The following is a 7112-nucleotide window of genomic DNA, read 5'->3' on the forward strand; positions in this document are numbered from 1 at the left end:
TATTGGTTTTATGAGACAGGGTCTCTCTACGTAGTTGAGACTGACCTGGAACTCACGATGTAGCCCAGGCTGGTCTCAAACTCACAGCGATCCTCCTGCCTCAGCCTCCCGAGTGCTGGGATTAACAGGCATGCGCCACCACGCCCGGCAACAATTTATATTTTAGAACAAGTTTTACTTCAAACAAAAATTGAGCAGATAGTACATAAACATAATTGATGTACTACCTCTTTGCTTACTAGCATACATTAGTGTATTTTTATTACAATTAATGGGCCAAAATTGATAAATTGTTAACTGAAGTCCATAGTTTATTCCTGTTTCCTTAGTTTGTACCTAAAATTCCTTTTCTGTGCTGGAATCCTATGTGGGATACATTCCCCATTGTATTCATTTGTTATATGCTTTAGGTTTTTTTGAGTTGTCTTTCTCAGGCTTTCTTTGTTTTTCATGACTGTTATCGATTGGGTCTTCCCAGAATTGATATGTGGAAGTCCTATTCTCATTACCTCAGCATTTGACCAAATGGGTGAGGGTCTTTAAAGAGGTAAAGTGAGCTCATTAGATCGGACTCATCCACTATGATTGGTATCTTTGTAAGAAAAGATTAGGAGTGGGCATGATGCTGAACACCTCTACTAATTCCAGCAATCCAGGAGGCTGAGATTGGAAGATGAAAAGTTTGAACCCAGTTTAAGCAATTTTAGAAAGATCCTAAGAGATACAAGGGAGGGGGAGAGAGGAGAGGAAAGAGAAAAAAAGAATTAGGATTTGTTATGTACCTATAACAAACACCCCATGATGAATGTAATCATTATACACTGCAAACATGTACTAATAAACATTTTAAAAAAGATCACCCACCCCAGCAGTGGTAGTGGCCCAGTCCCCCAGAACCTTGCGGGGCAGGTATGAATGAGAGAATCAGAATGAATTAGGATAAAGATAATGCCATTTGTAAGCCAAGGGGAAGAGGCCTTAGGTGACACTAACCCTACTGAAGCTTTGAGCTAGGGCCTTGTCTTGCCTCCAGAACTATGGTTAAATAAATTTCCCTTGCTTGATCTAGTCTGTTACTTTGTTATGGCAACCCTGAAAAACCTACATGTTATGACCTTGACTTTGTTTTTCTTTCATTACTGGGGATTGAACCTAGGGCCTTTGTACCAACCCACATCACCGGCTTTTTATGTGTTTTTTGTTTTTTAAATTGTTTTGTTTTTGAAACAGGGTCCTATTAAATTGCCCAGGCTGGACTCAACACTGGCAGTCCTCCTCCTTCAGCCTCTCGGAGTGCTGGGAATACCTTGACATTGTTGAGTAGTATTGGTCAGGTATATTGTAGAGTCCCCTCTTAGTGGAGTATCTCCATTATTTATATGGAAATTGGTTTGCCTTTTATATGCCCCCTATGGTCCAGGCTCATCATCTTGTATTTTCTGCCCCAGTCCTGGAGTCGGCCATTTCTCTAAGGAGTTCCCAGTCCTTTTATTGCAGAATAATAATAGAACCCAGTTCTAGGTGCTCAGATGTGCTTATTACTAGTAGGGTGTTGCTTTAGGCCTTCTCTTTGACTTTTTTTAGTTTTGCTATTTTCAGGGGGAGGGGTATTTATAACCAAACCATCCAATTCTCCCATACTTTTAGAATATGTGCCTCTTTTGAGCAACCAGCTGAAGAATATTTCATGTATACTAAAGGCATGTGAAGTCAAGTGGTTAAAAAAATTTTTTAACACCTTCCAAATTACAAGATTAGCATTCGTTAATACCATTTTTTTTCAGCTTTAATTGAGTTTATTGGTACATTTTAGGGATACAGTTGGGAATTTGTACCTCTACATGACAAGTCTTGATTCTCATTTTTTTTTTAGGGACAAGGGGAAAAAATACGATTTTTGTTTAACATGAGTTGAACAAATGAATTATTTTCCACTTTGAGGTCAGTCATTTGTATATAAGTCTGAAATGGTAGGGATGAAGTGGATTTCACCATATGCTTCAAAAGGATAAATGTGTTTTCTGTCTCTCTTTGATTTTGTACTTGATGCTTAAAGGATCACTTTTGGTGCTCCCCCTCCCGACCACTCCCAGTACTGGGAATTGAACTCGAGGTGTCAGGCATAGCCAAACCCCCAGTCTTTTTCTTATTTTTTATTTTGAGAAAGAGTTTTACTAAGTCACTAAACTGCCTAGGCTGGACTTGAACTTGTGACCCTCCTACCTTACCCTCCCAAAGTGCTGGGATTACTGGCGTGCACCTCCACTCCTGGCAAGAATCACACTTTAATTCTTACCCATCTTTTTGTCACACAGTCTTAGTGACTTTTGCAGATTAAGAAACTCAAAGCAATGCTAGTTTTAATTCAGAATCATTTAAAACAAGAATCGGATACATGACCATTTCTCATATTAGTTTCCTAGGATTACCATAATGAATTACCATAAACGGGATGGCTTAAAACAGTTGAGATTTATTTTACAATTCTGAAGGCTAACATCAGATATCAGGGTTTTGGCAGGAACATGCTCTCTGTGATTATAGAGGAGGATCCTCCTTTCTTCCTAACTTTTGGTGGTTTGTATCCATCAATGAAGTTTGTATATCCCACTGCAGTCTCTGCTACTGTACACATTTTGTCTTTTTTTCTTAAAAGACTACCAGTCATTTAATTAGATCTCATCTAATTAAGTATAGTATGATCTCATCTAATTTTGAATACATCTCCAGAGACTTATTTTCCAATAAGGATACCTTTACAAATATCAAGGGTAAGTCCTTCAACACAAATCAGTTTATAATACTGGTGATAAGCTTAAGTTTAATATTCTTTTTTTTGTTTTTGTTTTTGAAACAGGGTCTCACTATGTAGTTGAGACTGACCTGGAACTCATTGTGTAGTCCAGGCTGTTCTCCCACTTGCAGCGATCCTCCTGCCTCAGCCTCCTGAGTGCTGAGATTACAGGCGTGCAAGTTTGATATTCGTTAAGCAGTGTGAAGTTTTGAAGTTCTGATACATATCTTGGGTTTTGTTTTTTTTCTTTCCCAGTCTGAGTTGTTTTCCAAGGAAATCTCAACTTGACCTCATGAATGGAAATATGTACTCTAGCAAAAACCTTACAGCCTGACTCATCAGTAATCACCTTTCTCCAAATTTGAAAAGTTGGGTCAGCTTAAAGTTGACCCTTTAAAACTGAGTTGACAGGAAGAATGAATACACTGGAATCAATTTTTGATGATGTAAAGTGACAGTAGCAGTACTAGAATTTCTTTCTTTTTTTTTTTTCCCCCTTTTTTTTTGGTACTGGGAATTGAGCTGTTGGTTTTACACTTGCCAGGCAGGCGTAGTACCACCGAGCTACATCCCCAGCTCTATAATATTATTTTTATGATTCAGTATTAATGTATACAGTTGAAATATTTAATCACTTAATATGAGCAAAGCCACTGTGGAGAATTCAAATAATTATATTTCTTCTGCTGTCAAGATTCTTGTCTAGATCCCAATGATGAATGTAACTTGTATTGTTTGCTTTATTTTTTATTTTATTTTTTTGAGGGGTGATTTGAGACAGGGTCTCACTATGTAGTTCAGACTGCTCTGGAACTCACTGTGTAGCCCAGGCTGGTCTCAAACTCAGAGATCCTCCTGCCTCAGCCTCCCAGTGCTGGGATTACAGGTGTGGGCTATCACGCCAGGCCCCTGTATTGTTTGCTTTAAATGCACCAGTAAACTTAATGGAAAAAAAATTGTCTGAAAAAGAAGATTTTTGTGTGAGCCAAGACAAAAACATGAAAATTTAATATATTTACTCTAAAATTGGATATATATTATATTTGAACTATATCATCAATAACTTACTTTGGGAATTTTTAAACAGTGTGAAGTATAGTGAGTACCTGTCTTTGTTATCAGTGTTTTCCAAATCATTACTAAACCCAAGTTTTAATGGTACAGATTATTTTATTCATTGAGCCATAGTGGGGCTGGAGGTATGGTTTTGGTAGGGGGCTTGCCCAGCATTTGATGGCTTTGTGTTCGATTCTCAGCATTATAAAACAACAATAACAACAACAACAAAAATCCTACAGTGAATTTAAAAATACAGTCTGCCTTCTCTATCAGTTCCACATCCCATGCATTCACCCAGCTGTGGATGGAAAATACATGGGAAAACAATTGCATCTACACTAAACTTAGATGGGCTTTTTTCTTCTGTCCTCATTGATTCATTCATTCATTCATTTTGTTTTTTTAGGACACAGTCTTGCTATATATTTTAGGCTGGCCGGATCTCAGGCAGGCCTTCTGTGTCAGCATCCCCCAGATGGTGGGATTACAGTCATGTGTCACCACAACCAATTTGTCTCCTTTCCCTATTTAAGCCATATAGTATAACAACTGTTTATGTGACATTTATAGTGTATTAGGTATTGGAGGTTATTTGTGAGTTGGTTATATGCAAATACGTAAGGGGATCCTGGAACCAATCTTTACAGATAGAGAGGGAGATGCCTTTATAATCTGCTAGCAGTGAAAATTTTATGATAAAAATAAGAAAGGAAGAAAGGAATTTCTAAACCTTTGCCATCGATCACTTATAATTTTGTTCTTAGTTAGAAAATGATAGGGCTGGGGAATTTAGCTCAGTGTTTCTGGCGACTGCCTCACAAGTGTAAGGACTTGAGTTTGATCCCCAGTACCCCCCAAAAAAAAATGATTAATGAAAGTATCACTGAGTGCTGTGCTGGTTTATATTAAGTATGGGAATAATTCTACTTTCATACCAACTCTTAACCAAAATTTGCTCTTTTTCTGCAAATGTTAACATAACACTAAATTTAATTTTCATGACAAGGTACCTCTTTTAGAGTAGATTGTAGAAATTTACTTTAAATCATACAAGAAAATGAAACATCAGATGTCTTGCTCAATCTCTTTTAGAGTAGATTGTACAAATTTATTTTAAATCATACAAGAAAATGAAACATCAGATGACTTGCTCAGTGTCTCACAGTTAGATGACTTTTATGTAATTTTTACTGCTTACAGCAGTCATTATGGATTGTGCTCACCAGTTTCCTTTGATTCTTTGTCATTTAAAATCTGTATCTTTGCAAGAAATACATTCGTGATAAAATTATGCAAACAATTCAGAGGCTATAAAATTTAAAAAATCAAGATTCTCTGATCCCTGGTTGTACTTCTCAGAGCTCAGACTAAGGTTTTGTTTTTGTAATGTAGGAATTTTCTGTATTTAATTGTGTTGTTAAAAAGCCTGAAGTGGCATTATTTTTAACGCTGCTTCATGTAATTTTTTTCACCTAGTAATTTAGTTTGTACATCAGTACATGTCAGTACATAAACATCTGCCTAGTTTCAGTGGCTGAATAGAGGTCCATTATATGGTTCCCTCTAATTTATTTAACTTATTACCTTTAATTAAATTTCACTAAAAGCACATATTTACTGTTAGAGATTTGCTTAGATTTTTGAGCTGTGTTTGATCAGTTTTTAAGTCTGAAGTGGAATTTCTGGGCCAGAGGGATGTGCATTTACACTTTTGATACGATAATGCTAAATTGTCTTCTGAAAGACTCTTTGGTATTCCATCCACACTTTCAGCCCCCAGTCATCCTAGTAGCCACATCAAGTTTCTTAACTCCAGATTTAATTAAAACATCTTAATACCTCCTAATGTCTTTGACTTTTACTGTCACGTTCTTTAGTGTTTTTAAAATTCTACTGCTTATTATAAGATTTCACATCTTTTGGTATATTTTTCTCACTTACATATACCAAACACTGTACTTGAATGGTAGCTCCCATAAACACATTTTGGGAAAGAAACGCTTTAGAAAATAGCTATAGTTAATAAGTGTTTGATTTAAATATATAGAAAATGGCTATTAAGTAATACAAATCAAACTCTTGAAAATATACAAATAAACCTGCTGTGCATAGGAATACTTGAAAAGTCATTAAATTGCCCAAGTTGGTATTGAACTTTCACATGCTCCCTCCTCCTCAGCCTCCCTAGTATCTGCCATGACAAACATACGCCACAAAGCCTGACTTTTAAAAATAATAGACAGTAAAAGTTTAAACCTGTGATTTCATGAGAAGGAGGAACAGGAAGACAAATTTAAACTAAGGAATCCTTCCAAAACTAAAATGAAATCTGGGCAAGTTTTCGATTTCTTCTGGAGAACTGGGTTGGCTTTATCTACCTGTTGTTTTGGGTGATGGTGCCAGGGATAGAAGCAGGGCCTCTTACACAGACTTTAAGCTACATGCCCACTCCGTCCCTCTTCAAACTTCCTCATAGTTATAAACTCAGTGCTACTAGATAAGGTACTAAGTGAGTGCTGGTAATATATTAACCACTGGTAATTAGTTTCTTAGCGCTGTGTTTTCATATGTTTCTCACAATAGCATTGAGGTAGACCGTATTTAACAGGTAGGAACTTCAAGGATTTATGCAACTAGCAAAGGAGTTAGGTAGAAACCAGAGCTTTTGTTCTGAAGTCAAGGTGACGAATGCCAGAGAACCAAAGTGGAAGACTGGAAAGGCTATCCATGACAACAGTGACATATGAGTTAGAAAAAGAAAGCCATGGTTTCTGGAAACATAAACTTATGTATTGGAAATGATGATTTAGAGTCAGTGCACTGTGTGTGTGTGTGTGTGTGTGTGTGTGTGTGTGTGTGTGTGTATGTGACATCATTTGAGGGTTTTATTCACTTCAGCTCTCCTGGCCTCTGGAAGCCCAGTGGGTGGGAGTATGTCCCCCCATTCATGGAGCTCTCCTGATCCCCACTACATTTCCTGTCCTGGGGGCCTGGAAAAGAGGAAAACCCACCTCTGGGTCACCCAGTCACATTCTATAACTCCCAGTACAGATTATTTAATCATTTAAAATAGTTCTGCTGTTTGCAACTCCAGTTGTCACTATGTACAGTTTAAAGAGAAAAATCCATGCACTGAATTATTGATAAGCTGTGAAAAGTTTGAAAAACATGGCAAAGCTGTGTTTAGACTAGCTCATCAGTTCCTGAAAGTCTAGGTCAACAGCTTCCTTCTCTTTTACCTTTTTTTTTTTTTTTTTTT

The 7112-nt window shown here is 37.1% G+C and overlaps 1 protein-coding gene across 8 annotated transcripts in view; it reads left to right on the plus strand.

Moving 5' to 3' along the window:
• Nucleotides 1–7112, plus strand: part of Pnisr (PNN interacting serine and arginine rich protein) — a 25803-nt gene that overhangs the window by 1188 nt on the left and 17503 nt on the right. The gene's annotated exons all lie outside the window — the stretch shown is intronic.

This window comes from Fukomys damarensis, unplaced genomic scaffold, assembly GCF_012274545.1.
Source record: "Fukomys damarensis isolate Sample0158 unplaced genomic scaffold, DMR_v1.0_HiC HiC_scaffold_14, whole genome shotgun sequence".
NCBI classification, from domain to species: Eukaryota; Metazoa; Chordata; class Mammalia; order Rodentia; family Bathyergidae; genus Fukomys; species Fukomys damarensis.